Source organism: Manis pentadactyla, chromosome 2 (assembly GCF_030020395.1).
Source record: "Manis pentadactyla isolate mManPen7 chromosome 2, mManPen7.hap1, whole genome shotgun sequence".
NCBI lineage: Eukaryota > Metazoa > Chordata > Mammalia > Pholidota > Manidae > Manis > Manis pentadactyla.
In genome coordinates this window covers 124,366,403-124,394,063 of record NC_080020.1, presented here as the reverse complement: position 1 = coordinate 124,394,063, position 27,661 = coordinate 124,366,403, and the positions used below count along the sequence as shown (strand labels likewise).

Below are 27,661 nucleotides of genomic sequence, written 5' to 3'. Positions count from 1 at the left end.
CAAAACACTTACTATCAAAGCTCTTTTAAATTTAGTTCACCAAAATTTTATCTTTGGTAATGTATTAGAATGTTTCCTCCTGTCCTATGATACCAACCAAATACTTCCAACAGATTAAAATGTAAATACTCATATACTGTATTAAATTATAGAAACAACATCATTTAAAGTGTAAAGAATATTGAGTAGGTTTTATGCGACTTAATATTTATAATAGTTTTGATATTTTTATGAAACTCATTTTATATTTTTATAAAATTGACATGTTCCTTCTTAATGACAGGTATGACCTTATGTACTAAAAGTACTGTTTTGAATATTCAATAAGCTGCTTAACTCATCACAATTAATCAAAAGGTTGGGTTTATTTGTGGAAGAAAGCATAGGAGGAATCCACACTTGTGGCCATGAAATGTAAATTAACATTTCTTAAAGAGAAAATTCAGGAGAGATAATTGACATATTTTATATATATATATATACATATACATATATATATATATAAACTTCTGGTAAGTGAGGAACAATGTCACACTGAATGGAGTAAAGTAAGCATGAATAATGGGGGAGAAGTGGTAATCTTTCACAAAACTTGAGTTCTATGAGGGGAACTCAAACAAAAGTGACTTGATCTAAGAGATGAGAAAGAATCTACAATAGAAAAGGCATTTATTTCTCCATGGCCCAAACTCTCTTTCTAGCCTATCTCCCACTACTTGTCCTCTGGGAAAACCTTATTTCTCAGTTCCCAAACAAGGTCTTTTCACATCTATGATTTAATTCATACTTTTCCTGTCATCTGGGGTTCTTCCCTCCTATACTTTCTATATTTGCTGCAAATCAGCCATCCTCAAAATGTAGACTTAAGTATCGTAACCACAATGGATTTATTCATGACATTTCTAGCTAGAATTAATTTTCTGTCCCCCTCTGCTTCAACAACACTCTTTAATTAAATTATTTATTGCATGCCACTTCACATTATAGATCATTATACATGCAGTTAGCTCCACTCCAGGTCTGTAGATCTCTTGAAGGTAAGGTAAGTCCGGTTTATCTTTTCATTTCTCATAATAACTAGAGAACTTAGCATAGTGACATTTAGATAGTAGATTCTTGATACGATGCAGTAAAAACAGGTCCTGGATATGGTCAGTGAAGACCCTAATTAAAGACCTTATTCGTGACTAGGCTCAAAGTACAAGCTTTCAAGTTTATTGCCTTTGAAAAAAATCAAGGATATTTACTCTCTATAAGAGAAAGAGCAATCTCAAAATTTGAATTCATTTAAAATTCAAAAAGCCTCCAATATTTGAGAACTTCTAATCAAAAAGCAGACAGACTTTTCAGAGGCATTTGAGGTAAGGCATTCCAGCAGTCTAGGAAGATATTTTTTAAGGACATTTAAATAGGATAAATCTATAACAGATAAGAAAGTTATATGGAAGTTTAATTTAAAGGGAAGCTTTACATAGCAACTATTATTACTTTAAACATTATTATTATTTTAACACTTTAGCTACTAACTATGAGCCAGGAACCATACCAAATGCTGCCTATTTATTAGAATATTTAATACTTGTCATGTCATTCATTTTTGTTCTCACAATAACTTACCATCTTTATAATACTCATTATAATGATAAGAATATCAAGATAAGGGAATTTATGTGTAATTTTATAATCTCAAATTAATATTTAACACTTTTATTCATGTAACAATGTTAAATATGTGTAAGTAGTTATAGATAATGGTAATTAGAGACTTCTTTTAAAGACCTATTAAAGTTAATTGACAATGTTAATTGCATATATTTTCAGTTTGTTACTTATAATCATGACTCTACCTGGCACCAGCTCTCTAAAGCATGTAATCATAAATCCTAGAGTATATGCCATACATTTCAGTACCCAGCCAAGAGAATAATATATGTACCTTAATGTCTTCTGAGGAAAGGAGGAATTAAAGGAAGGAAGGAAGAAAGAAGAGAGGGAGGGAAGGAATGAAGGAAATAAAGAATGGAAAGCAAACACTATTTAGTGGCTAGCAAGCACACTTGATAAGTTACACATTATTTGTGATAATAACCAAGCAAACATTTCCCAGTAAATATCAATACAATCTATAAAAGAAAGACACCTAGTTTATTAATAGCTTCTTTAAACAATTCAATTCCCATGAACTATATATCACATAATTTTATGTCATGCTATATTAGTTTTATCTATACAAATATTATTAATCATGATTGTTACTAAATTTATTATTTTAAAATATTGAATATTATTACTCACTACTTACTATTTATTATAGTAAAACCACATAGATGTATTAAACACTTGTAGTACCCTAGAGCGATACCACTGGTAACAACGAAATGTTGGACATTACACAGGAAGTGTCATGATATTTCTATTGCCTCACTGTAGATTATCCCTTCTAATTTGGACTTTGAATAGAAAAAAAAATTTCAAAAAACTGATTAAAGCCTTGCCTCCCCCATGCCACCACAATCATGACACAAGTCGAGAGTGTTGATGGGCCTGCAGAGTTTACACAGCAAGAAAAGCAGCGCTTATACTGAACACTCGAAGCGGCAAAGGGCTGCGGTATCACAGTCATCTCATTCTCAAAAAAGATGAGAAATCCTTGAGAAAATAAATGAGCATCTCAGCCCACACAGCACATGCTGCACTGTAAACAAAGGCTACATGCTGCTCTTTATCACCCTTGTTTCTGCCATGGAAAATCTCTGGCACACAACTATTCAGCAAACACTGTGGAATAATATAAATGAATTTAAGAGTCTGATATAGGCCCAGCCAGAGGAAATTTTGCTCTTGCTACATACACCAACTGTAGCACACGTTGCAGAGTTTTAACTGTAAAATGTAGGTTGAGTCATTTCAAGGAAGTGTTTGGGTCTTCTAAAGTTAAATATTAAGGAAAAAAATGTTTCTATACATTATAAAAAATTACCTGGAACTAAGGAATCATATTAATTAGTAAAGTTAAGATTCCAATTCAAAAAGTGTACAAAAGAGGAATAAATATACCTTTTACAATTATGTCTAATTATGGCTTATATCTAATTGGTGTGGATCCATATCATATGTGATAAAAACTCATGCAAATCTTCAATCACATTAAATCCAAGTAAATTAGATTAAAAATTTTCCAATATTGTTTTTTGTCAAAACCTCATTGGAACCATTCTAGGTCTACAATATGCTTCCCCAACTGAATTTAAAAGTGATCCCTCAATGTGCTTTGACTTATATATCCCTGAAACTGCTGCTTCAATGCTTTCTGATTTCATACCTGCATAATAAAGTTCCTGTTTTGCCATTTGCACCAAATAACCACTGCCATATCTCTCTGGATACTGTCTTTGTCAAGTCTCAAGTCTCTGTTCAGCCAACCACTTCACATATGATTTTCCAGCAACTCTGAGTTCCCAAGAAACCAGCTGTTTCCTTCATCTCAGTACATTTGCACCTCATCCAGTCTTGGCAAATAATACCACAGCCCTTCAATTTACATCCATCTATGGTGAGATTTTTTTACTTTCTTTTTTTTTTAATTAAGATATCATTGATATGCAATCTTATGAAGGTTTCACATGAGCAACTTTGTGTTTTTAACATTCGCCCATGTTATCAAGTCACCCCATCCCCACCCCATTGCAATCACTATCTACCAGTGAAGCACAATGCTATAGAATCATTACTTGTCTTCTCTGTGCTATACTGTCTTTCCTGTGATCTACCTAGATTGTGAGTCTAAGTATAATGTCTCTTAATCCCCTTCTCCTTCCCTCCCACTCACACTCCCCACCCCTCCCCTTTGGTAACCTCTGGTCCCTTGGAGTCTGTGAGCCTGCTGCTGTTTTGCTCCTCCAGTTTTGATTTTTTGTTATACTCCACGAATGAGTGAAATTATTTGTTATGTCTTTCTCCGCCTATGCTTATTTCACTGAGCATAATACACTCTAGCCACATCCATGTTGTTGTAAATTGTAGGATTTTTTTATGGCTGAATACTATTCCACTGTGTATATGGACCACATTTTCTTTATCCATCCATTCATCTACTGATGGACATTAAGATTGCTTCCATATCTTGGCTATTGTAAATAGTGCTGTGATAAACATAAGGGTGCATATATCATTTTGAATCTGGGATCTTGTTTTCTTCAGGTAGATTCCTAGGAGTGGAATTCCTTGGTCAAATGGTATTTCTATTTATAGGCAGCATATAGATAGGCCTTGTTTTTTTATCCATTCAGTGACTCTGTCTTTTGACTGGTGCATTTAGTCTTTACATTTAAGATGATTATCAATGGATATGTACTTATTGCAACAGCAGGCTTCATATTCATGGTTAGGAAAGGTTCAAGTGCAGCTTCCTTACTATATAACAGTCTAACTTAACTCACTTATTATGCTATTTCAAACACTATCTAAAGGTTATTTTTTTTCTTCTTCCCTTCTTCTTCTTCTTCTTCCTCCTCTACTCTTTATATATTAGGTGTCATATTCTGTACTTTCTGTGTATTCCTTGGCTGACTTTTGGGGCAGGTTTAATTTTGCATTTGCTTAGTAATTAATTGGTCTACTTCTTTTACTGTGGTTTTATTTTCTCTGCTGACAACTATTTAGTCTTAGAAGCACTTCTATTTAGAGCAGTCCCAAAATACACTGTAGAGTTGGTTTATAGGAGGTAAATTTCCTCAACTTTTGCATATCTGAAAATTGTTTAATCCCTGCTTCAAATTTAAATGATTATCTCACTGGGTAGAATATTCTTGGTTGGAGGCCCTTCTGTTTCATTGCATTAAATACATTATGTTACTCCCTTCTGGCCTGCAAGGTTTCTGCTGAGAAGTCTCATGATAGCCTGATGGGCTTTCCTTTGTATGTGATCTTTTTCTCTCTCTGACTGCTGTTAATACTCTCTCCTTGTCCTCGATCTTTGCCATTTTAATTATTATGTGTCGTGGTGTTGTCTTCTTAGGGTCCCTTGCATTGGGAGATCTCTTCACTTCCATGACCTGAGAGGCTATTTCCTTTCCCAGATTGGGGAAGTGATTATTTCCTCAAAGAGACTTTCCATCCCTTTTCTCTCTCTTCTTCTTCTTCTTCTGGTATCCTTATAATGCAAATATTGTTCCATTTGGATTGTTCTCTTATTTTTCTTTCTTTACTAGAGAACCTTTTTCCTCTTTGTGCCTCAGCTTCTTTGTATTCCTGTTCTCTAATTTCTATTTCATTTACCATCTCCTCTACCTCATCTAGTCTGCTTTTAAATCCCTCCATTGTATGTTTCATTTCAGATAATGTATTTTTCAAAGTTTCTATCTCTCTTGAAATCCTCCCTGGGATCTTGAATGTATTTTTGTATGTCCATGAGCATGTTTATGATTTTTGTCAAGAATATTTGTGATTTCAGTTGCATTTAGCCCTCTTTCTGGCATCTTCTGCTGTATTTTTATTTTTACAAAATTTTTTTGCCATTTTATTTTTCTAATGATTCCTGTGGAATAATAACATTGTGTAGGTGGCACCATCTAGTGTCCGGATGCTCTGCTCTCTGGAGCTTCTGACACCAGTAGCTATGGCGAGGGTGTAGGCTGGTAGAACGAGTGCCTGCTGGGAAGAACAAGTCCTTTCCTGCTGTCCAGCTGTATCACCTGCCTCCACTGCTAAGTCCAGTGGTCAGTGAGTGCAGGGAGGAGCCTCTGGGTTATGCCCTTGTAGTTGCCATAGGTGTGGCCATGCTCCAGCTGGCCTGGCTTGATAGCATGGGCAGCAGGTGTACAGGACTGGTGCCTGCCAGTTGGAAGGAGCAGCAGGCTCTGTATCACAGTGGGGGCTTCAGGGCTGCATGGCAAACCAGAGAGATGGAGCATCTGAAGATACTGAGAGTTCCCAACCTGCTGGGCTGAGTGTGCTGGGAAAATTTTGTCTACCTGCCCTTTTTCCTGAGCAGCAAGCTCCGTGTAATCCTTTCCCCTCTAGCAGCCCTCTGTCTGTTGGGAACTCTTTTAAAGTGATGGCCTTTCTTTTGTCCTGGAGGGGCTGGTTTTGTGCACCTTTTGTCCAGAAGTAGCTGGAATCTCAGTCTCTCCAAGTATTCTCCCTGTCTTTGCTTTCAAACCCCACTAATCTCTAGAGAACCATGTAATATGGGTTTGTGCTCCCAGAGCAGATCTCCAAGGCTGGCTGTTAAGCAGTCCTGGGCTTCTACTCCCTCCCCACTTCATTTCTCTTCCTCCCACCTGTAAACTGGGGTGGGCAGAGGGCTTGGGTCCCACTGGATCATGGATTTGCTTCTTTACCCTTTTCTATGAGGTCTTCTCTTTTCCCCAGATGTAGGCAGTCTGCTCTCCAGTTTTAGGGTCACTCTTTCAAGATTAGTTGTATTTGCTGTATGTTCATGTTATATGTGGTTTGGGGAGGAGGTTTCTGCCTCACTTCTCATACTGCCATCTTTTTCCCATCTCATGGTGAGGTTTTCCAAATGTCAGACATTAAATTATTTTTTTACCAATTTTTGCTCTATTTTCAATTTTTGGTGTGTGTATTACTTGCACTCACTATCATTTTGACTTGAATGTATATCAAACATTCTCATGTAAGGGAATTTTTTCTGTTCACCTTGATATGTATGCAGTTTGGAAAATACCTGCTAAGTGACAAGCACTCAAGAAATAACTGTTGAATAAACAAGTGAGCATATGAATGCATGATTAAATGGAATCTATTAAAATTATTGCAACACGAGCAAAACAGTATTATTAAATCCTACCTCTATTGTTGCCTTCTCTAGGGTCTATGCCAGATGTCTGCCCCATCTTGGTTATAAAGGGGACTTGCAAGTAAAACAAATGTAAAGGCTTATTAAACCAAAATGAGGCTTTCTTAGATCCTCACTGCTCAAAGTATTGCTCCTTCCAACACTAGCAATCAGCCAAGAGAAACATCAAATAAAAACACAAATGAATAATAAAAATTAAAAGATATAGTTGATGAAATTTCCAAGAAAGTAAAGCTAAAAGGACAAATGGATGGAAAGTAGGATCTAAAACTAGAACACAAGTATCTGAATAATAGGAATTCCAGAAGGAGAACAGTAAATGGGACCCAGAAAAATCAACAATGTATCTTCCAATATATTTCCTAGAAGTAAAGACACCAACTTCCAGATTAAAATGTCTTACAAAGAACACTACACAATAGATAATAATAGACCCAAAATAAGACTGAAGATTGGCAGTTTTCAAACTATCAGGGATCTACCTCAGTAGTCGTTTCAGGGAAATTCAGTCCAACTTCAGTCCTCTATGTTGGACAGTTAGAACCACTGTCTGCTGCTCTTCTGATAAACCTCATTTCACATGTTTTCCACGTGTCTCCCATTGTGCCTGGCCTCTGTTCTATTGTATGATACAAGATCTCAGAAATTTTACCTTCCATGCAACCTGTTATAGGAAGCAGCTGGGCAGGGGGAATGTGCCCCACCTAAACAAGGAGACAAACTAAGGCAGAGGGAGATCAGAAGTTTAGAAAAAAGGGAAGTGAACACAAGAGAGAAATAGAAGATATTAAAACCAGGCTGATTATACAGGGATTGGCCCCAGCCCCTGAATGCTGGAATTCTAGAAAGAATTTAAGCCAGATTGGAGTAGGTCAGAAAAGATTGAGGAACACTCCTACAGGACTGTACATAAAGGGAACAGCGAGGGTATTGAGATTTGATTTACGCCACTAGGGGGTGAGATTGAGGATGCATAGATAGGAAAATGTACAGAGGAACACTCCCCCACCCCGGCCAAATAACTATAAAGTTCACAAGTATATTAAGGTGAGGGAAATGAAAGAGGTATACATTTTCATAGTCATAATAATGAATGCTTTGAATGTCAGTAAACTTCTGTTTTTAGGGACAGAAGATGAATAGAAAGAAATCAAAACTACTTTTAAGTAGGTATCAGTGAGCACAGGAAATGGAAGGCGTGAGGAAGAAAGACCACAAACAAAGCTGTAGGAGATTAATTTGTCTTATAGCCTTTTAGAACTATTTGACTCAAAGCATATGTTTTAAAACTCAAACGTAAAATAAAAATAATACAATTTTTAAAAGGAGAAATGGAAGAATAATTTCATGCCAGTTGTGACCATATCCTAATTTTGTTAGGGACTTTCCCCAACTATTTTGAGAGTGTCTCCAAGCAGTCTCCTGGGCAGTGGAAATTAAATAAAGAAAAATCACTGATCTCATGGAGTCTGTCTTATCTCCACTGGGAGATTACAAAATGACTATATGAAACCAAATATGCTTTATAATTTCTAACTGCAGGTTTTAGAACTTGTGGAACTGACTATAATTGCCAGGCTGTAGGTGATATTTCTGAATTTCCTCATTCCAGTCAAATATCCTCCCAGTTTTGGCCCTTTCTGTTTTCCTTTTCTGAATTCTTCTCCCTTGGCATCCCAATTGATTCATTCGTTCCAATCTAGGGTCAGATGCCACTTCATCAGACAGGCCTCCTTGATCACTACTTTTAAAAACACCTACCATACAAGCTACAAAAGCAAAAGTAAACAAGTGTCACCACAACACTAAAAGCTTCTCCCAGCAAAGGAAACCATCAGCAAAATGAAAAGACAGTCTACTGAATGGGAGAAGATATTTGCATACCACATATCTGATAAAGGGCTAATATCCAAAATACATAAGGAACTCATACATCTCAGAACAAAAATAAATAATGAATTAATAAGTGGTCTAAGGAACTGAGAAGACATTTTTTCAAAGACCTACAAATGGCCTAAGAGTATATGCAAACAGGCTCAATGTCACTAATCATCTAGAAAATACAAATCAAAATTACAATGAGATATCACCTCATACCTGTTGAAAAGGCTGTTATTAAAAAGACAAGTGATAACAAGTGTTGGCAAAGAAGCATTGGAGAAAGGGAATCCTTATGCACTGTTGGTGGGAATGTAAATTGGTGCAGCCACTATGGAAAGCAGTAGAAGGTTCCCCAAAAATTAAAAATTTAAATTATCATATGATCCAGCTATCCCATTTCTTGGTATATACCCAAAGGAAATGAAATCACTATCTGGAAGAGAATTTTGTATTCCCCTCTTCAGTGCAGTATTATTTACAATAACCAGGACATAGAAACAACTTAAGTGTCTGCCTGTCTATGGATAATTGGATAAAAAGATATAATCCATATATAATGTGTGTGTGTATATATATATATATATATAATATTACCTATGTAATATGCATAATGTATATAATCATATACACATTAATCATGTTAGTATATGCATAACATTGCATATGTAATATTATATGTATCATATATATATATATATATGAATATCACTCATCTATAAAAAGAATGAAATCCTGACATTTGCAACAACATAGATGAACCTTATGGGCATTATGCTAAGTGAAATAAACCAGATAGAGAAAGACAAATACTGCATGATATCACTTATACGTGGCATTTAAAAAAGTCAAACTCAGAAATAGAGAATAGAATGGGTGGTTGCCAGGGACTAGAGGTGGGGGAAATGGGGAGATATTGTTCAAAGGGTACAAAGTTCTAGTTATAAGATAAATAGTTCTGGGGATCTAATATACAGCATGTACAGCATGGTGTCTATAGTTAACAATACTGTATTGTGTATTTGAAAGTTCCTAAGAAAGTAAATTCTAAATGTTCTCACCACCAAAAAAGGGGAGAGGGCGTAACTATGTGAGGCAATAGATATCTGAACTAAATTTATTGTGGTGATCACTTCACTATATATTTTCTACACAGTGTTATATGTCAGTTACATCTCAAAGCTAAAAAAATATTTAAAATGAAATAAAATAAAATGCTGACTGCTCACTCTTTTTCCCTCTCCCCTTTCCTTGCCTTATTTTACTTATAGCACTTACAAGCACCTGATCTAATATGTATTTATTTACCTGATTTTTGTCATTGTTACCCTGATATAAGCTAAGACATATAAGAGTATTTTCACATGTTTGTTTCTAAATTCATGGTGTCTAGACACTACCTGGTAAATACTAGGTTCTCAATATTAATATTTGGAAGAAAAGAAGGAAGAATGTGAAGGAGAAAGTAAGAGAATAAATAGACATGAAAGTTTAAATTCTGGTAATGTTACTATATGCACACATTTATATTTATTAAGTTAAGTTTTCATTTTAAAGTAACATTTAAGTCCTTTTTAAAGGCTAATATTTTAGGTTGTTTTAGAAAATATAATTAGTGTTCAAATAGATTAAGTTGATTTCTTGTAAAAGAATATTTTCCAGGTGTTTATATAATTACAGGTCATGGATTTTCCTAAGTTCATTCCTTCCTTTTAGTGTTCTTGTCATATTGATTCATTGAGCACACTTTTGTTTTTACTATTTCACAAAAGCTAAAGTTTGTAATACTCTATGTCCAGCATAATGAGGTTTTGACACATATTTTAAAAAGAGCAACACCTTATTAGCTACTGAATAATAAACAGATACTGAAATGAGAGAACTAGACATCTCTGAAGTTCTTCTTAACACCTTACTCTCCAGGGAAGGAGAATGTGTTAAGAGGTGCTGAATAATAATCACACATGAAACACTTTCTGACTGTTGTTTTGCACTATTTACAGAATGCAACCCTTCAGATGGTCTTTGCTTTCTTTGCCAGCTCCCAAAAGGAGATATCCATTTTTATTGGGTTTATTAAATCACAGATTTTAGGCAACTTGCTAAGAACTTTGGGACATGACACTCTTTGAGTCTACAGGTGTGCCCAAGGTTGTCCTTCCGCACCTGCTGGAACACTGCTTGGCTACAATCAGATTTCCTCTGTGCCCACACCCTCTCCAGCTGCCCCTTGTCATTATACTCAAAATGAAGTAAGAAATGCTGGCTTTGTTTAGCCAGAGCCTAGCTCCCGTGCAAATCAACAGTACATGTGATAAACTATCACAAAAGACAGACTTAGTCATATGGAAATATAACCTAGTTCAATACTGTTATTTGCTGGGGTGACCAGTCATATAAACCCCAACTGCCTCCAGCCAGGCCCTAGAAGATCTGAAGTGCTGCAGATCTGCAATTTAACTACTATTTAGAAGGTGATAATGGAATGAGGGGTTAAAAAAAAGTCCAAGTGAGGAAGAGTCACTGACAATCTTTCTGCCAAAGACCTGTTGTGTTTGTGGGATGGAGGGAAGGAAGGGGTTGGAGGGGGAGAGTGGAGAAAGATATTGCAGCACAAAGCCACTGACCCAGAAAGGAAAGGGAAGGAGAACAGGAGCATAATTTTCTCACTCTTCTTAAGAGCACTGGGTGAGATTTAAGTGGAGCCTGGATGTGAAACTGCAAAGCAAGCACATGGAAATATAATTTGCTTCTATGTTGGCAAAGAGAAGGGGACTGCAGGTGGGCACTGGGATAATCTGTATCATGCAATGTAAGCTTGATGGAAATAACTTCAGAAAAGCATATGATTGCTGCAACCATTTTAAATTGGAAAGTAAAATATGATTGCTCTGTATCTGAGAGTTCCTACTCCAGCTCTATCCCAGGTGGTAATCAAAGAATACCCACTTGCATGTTTCCTTTCCAATGCCTTAGCAGTACCCAAGGTCTCTAGGGCAGGGTATTGCTAGAATGGGATTTGGGATAAAATCGCTGCTGTTTTTCCTGGCTTGGAATTTCACTTTCACTTTCACTTTTCTGTAGCAGATTCTACTGTTACCCTCCTTCTAGAAAATAGAAGGCTATCTGCCCAGACATATTCTACCAAAACACTTTGAGTATGCAGAACAATATTACCTCCTCACCAAGACTCAGTTTTCTTTTATAAAATTGATATGATAATAGGAATTTAGATTAAGGGAGTTTAAGCATGCTGTAAACTCAGAAGGGTGCCCAGTGTGTTATAACTACTCCAGTGAAGCAAAAGATGTAAGCATTACCTGACACTGCCCTTGATTTGTTGAGAAGATGGATTATTTCTTTATGTTTCTGTAATGGTGGCCCTTTGGGTATTTGTGTTGAGGGAAAGTAGTGATATAAATCTGCAAAGCTGAGAGGGCTTTCAGTTATTTTACTTAAGACATAGTTAGATAGAAGAATAAAATCATAGCATCTGGAAATAGGAAAAGAGATTAGTGCAGCTAGTAGTGCAGATAGCACAGATTAGTGCAGGTGCCAGAGCACTTGAGACAGCATATAAAGGCAATTCATGTGAAGTTCTGTGACAACAATTTGTAACAGCTGTTGTCCTAATAATGCTGTGTAACAAATACCCCAAAACTCATTTGCAAACTACAAAGAGCAATTACTCACATGCTCATGGCTCTGCCTATTTAAGGCGGGCTGTCCACAGAAGCTATTTCAATCTGTCAGGCTAGCTGTACTTAGCTTCCCTCTGTGGGCTGGACTAAGATCTTATCCAGTGTTCTTTATTCTGGTGCCCAAGTTAGCATATAAACAGGTATCTTGCAGCCACTCTCTACATGACATTTACAGAGCATAAAAAGAAAACTCAGCTGTGTACACACATGTCAAATCTCTGCTTAAGTCTTGTCTCCTAACATCCCACTGATACAAGTCACATCACCCAACCCCAAATCGAGGGGCAGAGATGCATGTTCTGCCTATGTTAGGAGTACAGATAAGTCCCCTAACAAGGAGCGTGAATACAGGGAGGGGTGCTAATCTTCCATACAATGTTCTTTTATCCCCAGTAAATCCCCAGGAAAAGCTGTTATTATTCTTCAATGCTTTTGAAATCAGTTTACTGGTATAGACTAGTTCTAGTTGTTTGCTTGCTTCATGTAAATGCTTGTGAGATCTTCCCCAAGTTAAGAGGACATAGGTGCATAAGGGTGGCCAAAAAGGTACATGTTGGATGGGTTTTATAAGGATTTCTCTGATTTAAATTTTTGGAGGACTCAGTATTGGATAGTTATTTTTCTTCCTTAATTTGTGTCTGTTATTTTTCTGTGTTCTTCTCTTATGACAGTCCACATAAAAACAACAAAGAAAAATTCCTCTTCCATTGTTTAATAATTGAGACTGCACCTGTCTGAACATCACCACACCTAAGTTTCTAAAGAAGCCTTTATCCATTATTCCAGTATCTTCCCTTCCTGTGTCAATCAGGGATCTATCATGACTCCAGTAATGATTATTTAGAGTTAAAGACTTTATGCATACCTCTGTGATTGTGTTGAGACAGAGCATGGAAATGGGTCAAGGGTCATACCATTGTAAAATCTACTTAATCTGTGAAAAAAGTGCATCTTATTCTTGAACTTAATCTTTATGCTGTTCTTCCTCTTATTCATTAAATAATTTTGTAACCAGGACAAGAGACTGACCCCAGTGTGCAAACAAACCTACCTGGGTAAAGAATGCTGAGATCTGGATCAACTCAGTCACCTAAATAGCCCTATTATTAAGTCAAAACTTCAAGAGAATTATTAATCACCTTATGCTGACCCTTACCCAAAAGACCCTATAAGACCCCCAACAGTAACCCTCTAAGTGCACTTCCTAAGGTTACCTGCACTCCAGTCTGCTTGTACTGTCCTATCAAATAATCTTTCTTGTTGCATAAGCCTATTGCACTTTGAACTCCTCATGATGAAGACAAAAACTCACAGACCTCCACCTCCAGGGATAAATGTTTTTGTAACTTTGCTAAGTCATTCAGCTTTCAATCTTAAACGTAATCCTTTTTCTCTCTCCCTGTTTTATTTCAGACCAGTGGGGAAGTGGACGTTCTCAGGACATAATCTCACTCCTTCCAGTGTTCCTTGGCTCCCCCAAGTTCTGCAGTCACAGGGATATAATTCCCACACCATGCAGATCAAGTGGACACCGGACACCAAATGACCCTGGCTTTAGGATTCGGCAAGAGATTTACCCTTCACCTATCAATAGTTTGATGAACTTTCCTTTCCTTCCTCTTCTCTTCCTTGCTCTCTACTGCCTGCATGGCTACTAACGTTTACTTTTACTCTTGTTTTAATGAGTTTCTTGCTGGCACTTGTTTGACCTGGTCAAGAATTCTTCCCCGATCAGTCTAGGGCCCTCCTTCTTCTGGTTGAGGTTTCACTTAGTGCGCCGGGACAGACCACTCCATACCTGCTGATAGACAAAAATATCACACTTTTGCTTGTGTTTAACTCATTTATTTAATGCCCTATTAGATGTGCACTAGGCTGGGGCCTGCCCCAAACTCCTCATATCAGGCAATGCAGAAAGGCATGCAGGTATATCTGAATTATCACCAGGAAAATAGGAAAAGACAATTTTGTAAACTTTATGTTTGTCTCACAATTTTGCACTATCCCGTAGTGAAAAATGTAATGTGTCATCACACATTGCAATAAAAATCAAGAAGGGAATATTTGCAGTAAAACACTGGCTCCTATAATTCTGAAACCAGTGTCATTTAATCACTTTCATAGCAACAATGAAAACAGTGGTGATACAAACATGGAGCCAGTTACATGGTTGTCCGTTTTTATTTTAGTGAATAAGGACAGTCAACAGAGCAAAATAAACACTACACAAATCTACAGCAAATTATAGGTTTATTGCCTTAGAGACATTTGTAAAGCCCCAACAAATTAAGAGATAATCTCAGAATAAAAGACAAACTCCAGGGAAAAAAGCATTTGAACTGACATTTTGCCATTTTGTCATCATTGCTGAAAACACTCTTATAGACTCAAACCTAGAATCATTACCTTAAATATCTTTTTCTTCATTTTAAGGGGTACTTGACTGGTATGGAATTCCAAATGCTATACGGGTCAAATGGACATCACCTTTGATCACAGAGAGAAAATAGCTGTTATTTGACACAGAACCAGATTGTTCCAGTTTAGAAAAATCTATGCTTCTCAGCTATTTTACTATCTACAGCACTATACTTCACAGTTATTCCCCCATTTAACACCCAGGCCACCACTTACTTAAATGAGTTGCCATTGGGAAAATGTGTATGCACTTGCAGACAGAGGAGGCTTGGATGCATTATTCAGAATGTTTCCGGCTGCAAGTGATAGAACATCAACTCAAACTGCCTTAAGAGGGAAATGGACATTATTGACTCACATAACCTAAAAGCCAAGAGTGGTCTGGCTTCAAGAATACCCGATCCAGAGGCTCCAGGCATGCTGTCAACACTCGTGCTTTTTATCTCGGGGCTGTTTTCAGAACTGCATCTCATTGCTCAAGACACAGCGACAACAAGCCTGCCAGTGGCCACAGGTTTACATTGTTTTCTTCTCAGCCAATTTAGGAGAGAGAAAATGCCCCTTTCTTACAAAATAACTAACATAACCCTTAGAACTGAGATTCCTTGGTTCGGGTTAGTTTAGCATGGGTCACGTGCTTCCCCTAACTTACAACTGATTGGCCAAATCCGTTTTACCCCTGAAGCCAATGCTGCTGCTTTGACCCACAACACAAGGAACTGAGAAAAGTGAAGACGAGGTAGTTCACTAAGGAAAAGCAGGGGGTTTTTTTGCCAATAGAAGATGCTGGGAAGCTGGGCAGGCCAAAACGAGCAGATTCCACCTCTCTAAGAAACCTCATTACATAGTGGATGTACGTATTTATCCACTAAGCTTTACCTACAGCAAAGGTGTCCCTTCTCCAGTGCTAAGAGAGGTGATTGGTAAGCCCTTCCTCAGGCCTCAGTAAGTCAGAGGCCAAAGAGTAAGAGAACCAGAGGACTCCAACACAAATCCAATGAACAACTTCTGTTTCTGGAACCAAGATGCTCTTGAGGGATATTTCTTGAAGAATTCGGCTGTTATGTGCAACAACCTACTAATAAGTCTTTTTGTATTTACAATAAATTATACTGCGAAGTTAATTTAAAAGAAATAAAAATAACGTATGTGTTGTGTTCTTTCCCTAAGCAAGTATTAAGTTTACTCTCTCAAAAAGGCCCCATCCATAGTAACTGTTTCTCTCCATTGATGGCCATTCCATTACTTAGCTTAACTTAACTACATCTTAGAAAAACTGAGCTCTTCATTAAAGTCAGAATGCAAATTCTAGTATGCAGAATTTGCATCCTATTCCAATACATCCTGTTAAAATAATCGTCTTCAGGTTATAAATTAGAGGTCATAAACCATGCTTATTTTAAAGCATCTGTTAGAATTCTTATGCTTATTAATTACCAATTGATTCTGCCTAAGACTTTAGATGGCTGAAAGAGGGACTGCAGGAAATGATGCTACAATACTATTTTTAACATTTTTTTACTATTATTTAAAAGCTACTATACATAAGGTATATTAAAAGATACAGAAACATGATTAAATATGATTGAAGTCTTTCAGAACTTAGGCTCTTGTTAGAAAGGTTCCTTATGAAAATTAATAAAATATAATTTTAAACTATGAACCAAGGATGCATAACATTTCACTTTGAAAAAGTTTATTCTAACTACATGGCAAGCATTCATCTGCACTTGTATTTCTTGAGAGGAAACATGTAAGCTTTTGTTTTTTGATCACAATCACTCTCAGTTTGAAAAATGGGAGCTAAGTTATATTACATAAAATGCCATATAACTATTCAAATATTCATCCTCACATGCAGCACATTCATATTTTATCTTCAAGCTTACTTCAACCTCAAAAGTCATTTTTCCACCTGGAAAAACTTATAACTTCTTTGATTGTATTAAATGTGTTTGGAATATGATGGTTATATTACATGAGTTGAACTGTTTTAAATATCTAGATTGCAAAATGCATCGTCTAATGAAACTCAGACTTATATAGATAAATTAGTTTGGGCAGGTTTTGTACAGTTCTCATCATAAAAGTCAAAAGGAGAGCAAGAGAGAGAGGACACTAACCCCCAAATCATTTTTTTTAAGTATCAGCTGATATATATTTCAAAACAAAATTAAGAATCAAACTGTGTGATGTTGAAATGCCAGTTCTGATACTTTTTGATCTTAATAAACAGCAGGTAAGGCAAGTGTGATATTTAAAACAGGGATATAGTATGCTTTTTGAAAGCACACATGTGAAAACAAAATGAGATACAGAAAGGAAATGGACTAGAAAATTGTTAAGCAGCCTCACTCTTTTTCCTAAGGATTTACGTAACTCTTAATCCTATCCCTCAGCGCTGCATTCAGTAAGGTCACTTCAACTGACACTTATGCAACAAGATTTTAAATGGAGTTTCTGCTTTCTCAGAGTTTTGATTGGAGTCCCAGTGTTAAAAATAAAAGATGTCAAACTCTTCATATTTGTAAAGATCTAGAACCATCTATGGGAGCCTAGCCCAAAGGGTAATCCCAAACCAGTCAGCAACCAGTGGACCATTAGCCACCCCCAGGTTATCTAACAACAAGACAAGGAGTTCTTGGGGATGTCTTTAGGAAGGGTGCCTTTAAAGCATTGTTAACCTTGACTACACAGTAGAATGTTAAAGATGCTCAGACCATACCTGAAGCATTACATCCCAGTCTGCGGGAATGGAATCCAAACATTGGCAAGTTTAAAGGCTCCCAGTTGACTCTAGTCTGCAGCCAGGTTAGAGAGGCCATCTGTGCAGTGTTCTAGCTTTTCTCTTTCTCTCTCCATGGTGCTCTAAGCAATTGAATGGCTTTCGAAAGTTTGGGAGGACTTAGCTCTCACACTGGGAGGCTTGGGGCTCAGAGGGATTAGTTGAACCACACTTGAAAGATTTTGAAAGACAGAGGGCCATAAAAGGGGGCCTGGTGTGAGAGGTGCAGAAAGGAGAACTGTAGCTGGAGGGAGCTCTACTTCCACAGGGGTGGGTCAGGGTGGAGGCACTCCACCTCCTAGGAGCCAGATGTGCACATTCTAAAATGGAATTTGAATTGTTTGAAAGGGATTTCATTTAAAGAGAATGTCTAAAAACTATGAACACCCCACAGAGAGAGACTGTGAAAGTGAAACCCATAAAAACAAATGCTAACAAGAAAAAGCATTTTCTGGGCCAGAGAAATGAATCATGATCCCCTTGGGGTACCTCCTGCCAACCCCAGCAGTGTTCATAGGGGAGAGGCACTGAGATAGCCTTCCCCAGAGAGCAGCAGTCAACATTGCTGCCATACTTTCCTATAAATCTAATTTAGCTTTTTCATTCAATTCACCAGCACCACCACCCTCCCATTCCCAGCTTCTGGGGGGATTAGAAACAACTGTCAGTTAGTAGGGGAGGAGGATGTTAGGTGGGGCAAGGAAAATGGGAAAAACTAATTAGATTCTTCCTACTTCCCCAAAGCTGGCTCGGATAAGGCCTGATCTGCAAGGAAAGGGGAGATTTGAATCAAAGGAAAATAACTGGACAACAGGACTCTCTGGAAGAACCACAAATGGGACTCTTTTGATATCCAATTTTAGTCCAGAGGGAAGGAAAATGTTTCAATGAAGTGTGATTGGAAACAGTGGAGTAGAAAAATTGTAATTGTCCTATGTTGATCTTCCTCAGTCCAACTCATTCAATAAACATGTAATTTATGTTCCTAATTTCCAGACACTTTGTGAAGTATATAGGAGATAAAGATATTTATATTTACGTGAGTGTATGGCTTGTCTGGCATGCAGCACTGTATAAGTAGAACATTTACATAATCATGATTATTATTTTTCATGGGTTATCATTATTCTTAGCAGTGTTAAAATAATCAAACAAGGATGTGGTTCCAGTGCCTAGGGATCCTAAGTAAGCAAACTAAAATTTAAGGCTGTAATGCCCCAAGGTTCTGAAATTGAATGTAAGGACAACCGATCACAAAAACCAACTAGGCTTTCAGCCATAGCCAATCAATCATGCCCTGATTTGGTTTCTAGCTTTTCTCTATGACAGTGTCTCCCTGCACCTGTTGGTGCACGCTCCTAATCCATTCTAGTCTGCTGCTGTTGCCAGATTAAGATCAATGTCTGCTCAGATAAACTTAAAAATATCAACATACCTCAATTTATCTTTCCACACCAGTGATAGTAATATACGTGTTAGGTCCCGTATCACCCATACCTAGCACTCCTAGATGTTCAAAAATACTTATTGACTAGACAGATGAATAAAGAAATGTGCAATATGAATTAGGATTATATTTATCAGTACTGACGGGACAATTTTTTACTGTGATACAGGACAGCATGTACTTTCTGGTTTAAATGTATGTGTGTTTGCTAATTAAAAGTATAAAGCCTTGCTTTCTTCTCCTTTCCCCCCAACACTCCAGTCCTTTATTTTTATTTTTCCTTTCCTAACCTATTTGGTCCATTTATTTCCATCCTTAAATAAACACACACACATACCATGACAAGTAGAAGTAAAATTAAAATATAAAAAGAGGTAAGCAATGCATTTATGGCATCTCTGAGCAGATTCACGCTGTGTGAAGACCGTCATGTGAGTGGGTGGATGGAGTGTACCATGTCTTGCCTGCTCCAGATATTTCTTGCTGTTCCTCCACTGATCAGCTGAGCTATCGGGGAGGGGGCAGAGTGACAGGGGCTGTGACCTAGTCTATCACTGCTCACGGCCAAATCTTCTGAATCTGGAATTTCATATCTGAAACTTCCTTTTCTGCAGGTTATATAACCTACACTCTCCAATACCAGTCTTATTGGAAATGGATGTGGTGTTTTGGTCTCCAAAGGCCTTCCTCTTTCATCTACTTCAACTGGCTCAAAACTCAGGTCAGGAGAGGGGCCATGTCTTTCAAAAATCCAAATAATTGTCTTTGCCTTCCTTCTTACTTAAGTGGTCAGGCCGTGGAATTTCAATTCCCTGGAGCATATTGTTTTCCTACTTACCATCTTCTCTCCATACTGCTATTACTATTGTTATGTTGTCACAGTCTCTCACTCAGAATGTAAAAGTAATGTTTGACCCCAATCCTTACTAATTCCTAGTCTTCTGTTCACTCTATGCTATGAAATAATAAGATCAGAATCACCTTTCCAAAAGTCATATCTAATTATTTTACTTTTTGCTGAACACATCTCAGGGCTTCAGCTTGCCTTCAGGACAACTGTGATTTTTCAGGTGCTTCCCAGGCTGGACTCCTCTGCCCTTCTAGCGTCCTCTCCACGCTGGCCTGCCTGTGCCTAACACAGCACAATCTGCTCCACCTTACTGTACACATTCTCTGCATTTTTTCAGTCCTTGTTTGCGCTCATCATACAGTTCAAATATTTCTTACTCTTTAAACAAATACCTACTCCCCACCCACCCTCCCAGTGTGGAATTAGTGGGTGTGGTGGTCAATTTTATGTCTGAACTTAGCTAGCTTAAAGGAGATTTCTCTTGATAATGTGAGTGGGCCTTAACCAATCAGTTGAAGGCCTTAAGACAAAAATTGAGGTTCCTGGAAAGAAATTCCGCCTTAAATTTGCCACATCAAGTCCTGCTTGAGTTTCCAGCCTGCTGACTGACCCTATAGATTTCAGACTTTGGTCAATCTCTGCAGTTGTATAAGTCAGTTCCTTAAAATAAATTTCTTCATACAGGTGATTGATGATAGATGGATAGATATAAATATATGAACTACATGAAATGTAGGATACATATATCCTACATTTGGTATAGTTGGTACATTTCTGTGGAGAATCCTGATTGATACAATTGGCTTCTGTTTGTGTTCCTATAAAATATTGCCTGCTCCCAAATTATATCACCAATTATTCCCTCTAAATTTTCTCAGTCTCACACTTTTTGACTTTATTAGACATGGACTCTGATATCCTGTCATAGTACTTTGCATCTAGAAAATCTACAAAAAATACTCCATTAAAGAGAAAAGCAAAAGTATTAGTGATTGCATCTTAGTTTTCTCATATCAGAAGCCCACTTCAGTGTGGACTTTTCATAAAGAAGTTGATAGTGTTTCTTATCTCAGGAGGCTGGGGCTGGGAAGAAAAATGGACTTTATGTATGACATACACTTTAGTCCCTGTCTGACAAAGCAAGGATCTGACTTGTTAAACACTAAGAAATTATGGCTTCAAAGGATGGAAACTATCATTCATCTTCTATTGAAAACCTTCTGTTGAAATATTTTATATATAAATGATGCAATTAATGTTAAAAGATTTTAATTAATTTTTTAAAATAGACTATCCTGACAAAAGAAGGATTTTGAGAGGATGGTGTGATTCTGCATAAAATTTTTAAAGTTACTGAAGCAAAAATAGTGAATGAGGCCCTCAAACAGAGTTTTGTTTAGTTTCACATACTATATGAACTTGTTGAATTTCTCTTTCCCAGAAGAGGCACATATATTTGACATTCTTCTGACATTCCCTAAAAGACCAAGGAGGAAAGAAATTTTATGAATGTTTAAGTACAAAAAAGATGAAGTTTTAATAAGTGTAATGGTTTAATGTGTACATTTGTTTCCATTTTCATACAACTTTAAATGTTCTCTAAACTTTAATATTCTCATATTTTCATCTTTTCTTTATTCACAGTTCTTTCCATGGTCATTGTACAATAATGACAATATACTGAAGTTTGAGTGTCCTTGACACAATATCTAAACCTGATCTTAATATTAGGTTTCTGATTTCTTTGAAAATCATTTCAGACTTTTGTAAAGAATCTTAAGGCTTATTCCAGTGTGGTTAGAAAGACACAACTATTAAAAGTAGTGATACTTAGTTTTTCTGACTAAGGAGTGAAAGATAAATTTTTAAATTTTATATTTAGGTTTTTAATTTTTAGGTTTAATATTTAGGTTGTTATTTTCTGTAAAAAGTAATTTATACATCTACAACTCATTTGTTCTTCTTGAAGTTATTTTTTTCTTAAAGACATAATTCTATAATGATTTTTAGAAAGTTTTAATATTGATATAATTAATATTAGATTTTCTTTAAAGAAACTGGACATTAATAGTAATAAAATAGTACTTAGCATTCCTTTATTATCACTTTCGGAACTTACCTCAAAATTATTTTTAATATATTTATTTATCAGAAGAAGGGTAAATGAAAGCAAATGGATGGGTAAATATAAAAATAGACCTATGCCCAGAGAAAGACAAGTACCAAATGATTTCCCTCATTTGTGGAGTATAACAACAATGCAAAACTGAAGGAACAAAACAGCAGCAAACTCACAGCCTCCAAGAAGGAACTAGCAGTTACCAAGTGGGAGGGGTGGGAGAGGGTAGGTGGGGAGAGAGGGAGAAGGGGATTGAGAGGCATTATGATTGGCACATATGGTGTGTGGTGGGGTCACATGGAAGGCAGTGTAGCACAGAGAAGACAAGTAGTGACTCTGTGGCATCTTACTACACTGATGGACGGTGACTGTGATGAGGTGTGGGGGAGACTTGATAATATGGGTGAATGTAATAACCACAATGTTGCTCATGTGAAACCTTCATAAGAGTGTATATCAATGATGCCTTAATAAGAAAAGAAAAAGAAAATAAATAAACCTATGCCTTTAATTTAGGCTTATTTTTTCTTGAAGTATAACACTTAAAGGGCTTACGAAAGAAAATTGTGCTTTCAAAATAATAATAGTGGTTCATCTAATTCTTTGATGAGCTACTGGGAGAAAGATAATTTACTCACATTTTATAGATGAAGAAGTTGTGATTGTGAAAGATTATGTAACTTGCTCAAGATTTTAAAGCTAGTAAGAGCCAAGACAAAGCTGAAATACAGATTTGTGTTATTACACACCCACACGGACTTTCAACAGTGCCATGCTGCCCTCCAAGAGCTTGCAGATTAGCCATGGAGAAATTATAAAACAAGATGAGAAGTGCTGTCTTTTAAGAGAGACATTTAGGAGTTGTAGCTTGAGTGAGACTATTTCTAATTGGGAGGATCAAAATCCTGACTCAGCTGTATTTGAGTGGAATGTTTGATAGGACATACATATTTTCATCGCAAGATGTAAATTATCTTCTCAGCACACCTATTAATCAAAAGTGAGGGGAAAATCAACCAACAAACATGCCAAGTATAACCCATAATCTGTGATACTTTATCTAATGTTACATTCCCAAAGATCTATTTTAAATTTTCATTGACTAAAACAAATACAACAAAAAATAATGAATAAAACTTTGTAATGTCATCATAATGTCAATCCACTCTTTCAACTGAAGTGAAAAAAGGAAAGAGCTGTTAATGTTCTCATTCGTGTCTGGAGATTAGTTTTAGAAAGAAAGTGGCAATCATATTTCAAAATTTGGCATTTAATGAGGAAGAGATATCTTGTATTAATATTTCTGATTTTTAATTTTATTATGTATTCAGTTGCAGATGCTCATTGATCACAGTAATGTTTTTATTATTATAACATGAATCAGTGCAATGATTTTCACATTAGATAAGTAGAAGTTTGTTTTCTTTTTTCATTATTAAAAGAAGGAAATATGCAATAGCATATGCTTTGGCTAAAGTTTTATTTGCAAACTACTGCAGCTCTGAAGTGGACACTATGTAAAAATGTTTTAATTAAGCTTTGACAATTTCAAGATGTTACTGTTATATTCTTAGAGCTCCCTAGAGTTCCTTCTGGTGATTATTTTTATATTTGTAAGTTGAAATTACTTTCAGTGCTAAACACCAAGTAAACACTACAAAATATCTTTAATTTTGTATGTGATAAGTCTACTAAGTCTACATGAGGAGGAAACAATTAGACTTAGGAATTGTCAAAATAGAACACTGAGTGACCTTTCAATGAAATTCTGTAGCTGTCAGGGGTTATCTGATCTGAGGGGGGTTGACTCTTTTCAACTGTAGAAATCGAAGCTAATTTAAGCAGTAATGCAAAAATTTCTTATCCATAGAAATGAAAATTACCTATAGCTGCTAGAATGCAATTGGTTATTGTCCTATGAATAGACCAGATTTTCAAATCTATATAACATTACTTTGCTGCATAAAAATTTATGCTTTATTGATTTCTCCCTTCTATCAGTTGTAATCTTATTGGTTCCCTCTTCAAAAGATAAATAAAATCTTTAACACTTGTTAATTTTAGCTGCGTGAAAGTCGTGAATTTGCATTTTAATAGAAAATATTATTTTAAAATCTTTAAGATGTATTTCCATATGTAGTAGGAAAATATATGTGCTGATATAGAATGTTACTTAAAAGAGATCTTTAAATGTTTCATTTTCCTTTAAATACATTTATAAAATTACTTTTTAGTAAATGTTATTTCACTATTAATCACCACACACTGAAAAACTTCATTTTATTCCAGTTCTCTAAATGCATCTAAATGTGCAATGGGATTAAAGTGATTTTAATTTCTTAGGAATATAATTCCTACCTAAATATCATAATAAGGTTATTTTATTCTAAAGCAACCTTACATCTAAAATTCCATTTTTCTTAATAGAGTATTTGCAAACATTTTTGGTAGAAATTATACCATCATATTGTTATTCATCATAAAATCAGATGGGAATTACATAATTACTCAAACTAAACTTTTTATAAATTCAGTTCTGGTAATTTTATCATTGATTTTCAATAGGTCTATCATAGATCCTAAAACTTCAGTGTTACAAACTCATTGACAGAACACATCTAAGCTAGATATTTAAAAAAAAATGAATTTTTAACCTTTGCCTACTAGTAATGCAAGCATTAACTGTTTGCTTTTTAAAAATTTTAAAGACCAATAAAATAGTTAAATCAATGTAATCACTACAAAGACAGATGGATTGATTGGTAACAAATGCATTAAATTAATTTTTCAGTTACAAGGTTCTATTTTACTGAAAAAAAATAAACCAAGATACTTAACAAATCAAAAAGAAAAATATTGTCACTAAGTTAAAGCTTTATTTTCAAATGTATGAATGATTCTATTTTAAGTGGCTTCATTTCCCAGATAGTAATGTTTTCCACAGCTCAGCTATTTCCCCACATTCATTTTTCTCTTGGTATGGCTTATGCTGACATGTTTGATCACACTTACTTTGAGGCTTTATTGGATTATGAAATATTCTTTACTAAAACCATAAGATTCAAGTGGGTGGTTTAGTTGTAAGCCTATCTTTGGTTGCTTTTTCTCCCCCACAGATTTGACTATTTAAAATGTCTTTTATTGCACACAAAACCAAACATATTAATAATGCTTTAACTGCTCTCAAGATGTGCCGTTATTTCATAAGTTGCCTATTTTTCCCATTCTTTTATGCAAACACTTCTTAGTTTCTCTTAGCGAAGTTGTCAGGTTAATACAACTGAAGACCCTCAAATTTCCACGTGTCCTCAACCTTAGACATTTGCAGTATTTATTCTGACCACTAGATGTCAGTACTCTCTTCATAAAAGCAACTATAGGTGAACTATTCAGAGAGAAACTGGTAATTTATTAAATCTAAAAGTCAATACTACCTGTGATGAGTCATCTGGATGCATTAAAATTTTTGATACTATTACACATACTATTTAAGGTTTATTATAAGCCTGTTAGATGAAGATCAAGCAGAGACAAAGATGGCCATTGTCAGAGTTGACCCAAGTTTTAATGTTAGGACTTCTGAATGATTTCCCTTCAAATAGTTAAGGAAGGAAAAGTTTCTGTAACTACCACTATATTGATGCTCCCAATGGTGATATTAAGGCAGATATCCTCATACCCATTTATTAAGAAGTAAATGAGAAAATATTGAACAAGTTTTATTCATTTTACTTTCTTATTTCTGTTTTAGTAATATTATGTATGTGTATATATACGTATATAATTTAAAACACACAATTATGGAAGCATATATCATACACTGACCGCAAATACATTCAGAACATTATATAAGACATTTAGTCATTCACTTACATGTCAATTCACTTACCAAATATTTAGTGAGACCAACAATGTCCAAGCACTATTTTAGGCACTTGTGATACATCCGTGAATAAAACAAAATCAGACAAATGTCCCTGCACTGGGGAAATGTGCACACGAGTGGACATGTAATAATCTTATGCAATTCAATAAATATAAGGATTGGGCTAAAAATGAGTGGGGAGCAGGTTAGTGAAATAGAAAGGGATAAAATTATAAACTTACAATTATGAAATAAATAAGTCATGGAGATGAAAAGTACAACATAGCAAATATAGTTAATAATACTGTAATAAATTTGTACGATGACAGATGGTACCTACACTTCTCATGGTGAGCTTTCAGTATTGTGTATAATTGTTGAATCACTATCCTGTACACCTGAAACTAATATAATATTGCGTGTCAACTAATATTCAGCTAAAAGGAAAGAAGAATGGCTTGTTTCTGAGATCAAAGAACTCAGTTCCATCGGAAGATCTTGAAGTTGTAGAAGAACATGTGTTACTATTAGTAACTTTGCGATTACCTATTAATAATCCCCCAAGGCAAGGTAGCTATTTTGTGACTTGGCACAGGATGCCACTCAGAGAAACAATGAGGCATCTCTGGATGGCATCTCACACGTTTGCAGTTCTATGGTGTGTTCCCTCCCGTAATTTTATCTTATTTTTCTGAGCCTCCAACAACACAAAACATGTAGGAAAGTAACTGGATAAAACAGGAATAGCAGTGAGGCAAAGAAAAAGGATCATAAATGTTTAGATCGTCAAATTTGCTTCAGCAAAGGAAAACCTCCTCTGCAGCAGATGCTTGCCAATTACAGATTTTTCCTCATTCTGCATCTGCTGCTCACATTTTCCAAAGCAGTTACATAGAGAAAAACCTTTTCCTCTAAAGCATTAAAGTTGTCATCTCTCTTCTGTGTCTTTCTTTGAGGGACATAAAGTTGATCAACAGCATTTGGTAAGAACTTTATTCTTAGGAAAGAGAAGAATAAAGAAAAGACATTTAAAAAGGCACCAGACATGATAGTCCACATTTTAGAAATACAGAATACCTTTGAGTATTACTATCCTAAATATTTTTTAACCCTTAAATCATAAATGAGATAAACGTCTCTATGGTTGCATTATCTATATACATGTCATAAGGTCAGGATAAGTTTAGCAAGGATGATCTTGCATCTATTTCATGCTGGTCATAATGCTAATCTGTTTACTTTAGTCCTACAGGGAGGTAGATGTCTCTTTTTTTCATTTAACTTAGTTCATCTTAAAGCAATTTCTGTCTCTGTCTTTCTTTATTTGCTACTAAGAGACTCTGTTCTTTCCAGCCAAAACTGCATAAGGCCAGAAGCAAGGGTTAGAAACCACTACCACCTCATCCATGAAACTCTTTTTTGAATTAGTCAAAGTGGCCTCTGGGAGTCGCCGCAAAGTGTACTGGGGTCAGTCCAATCAGCAGATGAAAAAGAAAGGCAATCCTATCTGTTCTCTCAGACCCCAGAGATGCCACGTCCTTTTTCTCTTTTAGGTATGATGGGGGTAAAATCTGCCACCACCAATATCCTTTTGTGCAATATGAACTGAAGCTCTGTTATTTGTGCACTCTGCTGACTTCAAATGAATAAAATTATCTTAGAAATCTCGAGGCCATCAAGGAGAGATGAGGAGGACTATTCAAACCTTTCCTGTGTAAAATTGCTGGCTTTCTTTCCTTTGTCATCTGCTAAATTTAAAATGCCCACTTAATCTGCAT

At 36.0% G+C, this 27,661-nt stretch overlaps 1 protein-coding gene across 2 annotated transcripts in view; it reads right to left on the bottom strand.

The window, feature by feature from the left end:
• The window catches only part of CDH12 (cadherin 12), a 996,051-nt gene that overhangs the window by 126,963 nt on the left and 841,427 nt on the right, over nt 1–27,661 (bottom strand). The gene's annotated exons all lie outside the window — the stretch shown is intronic.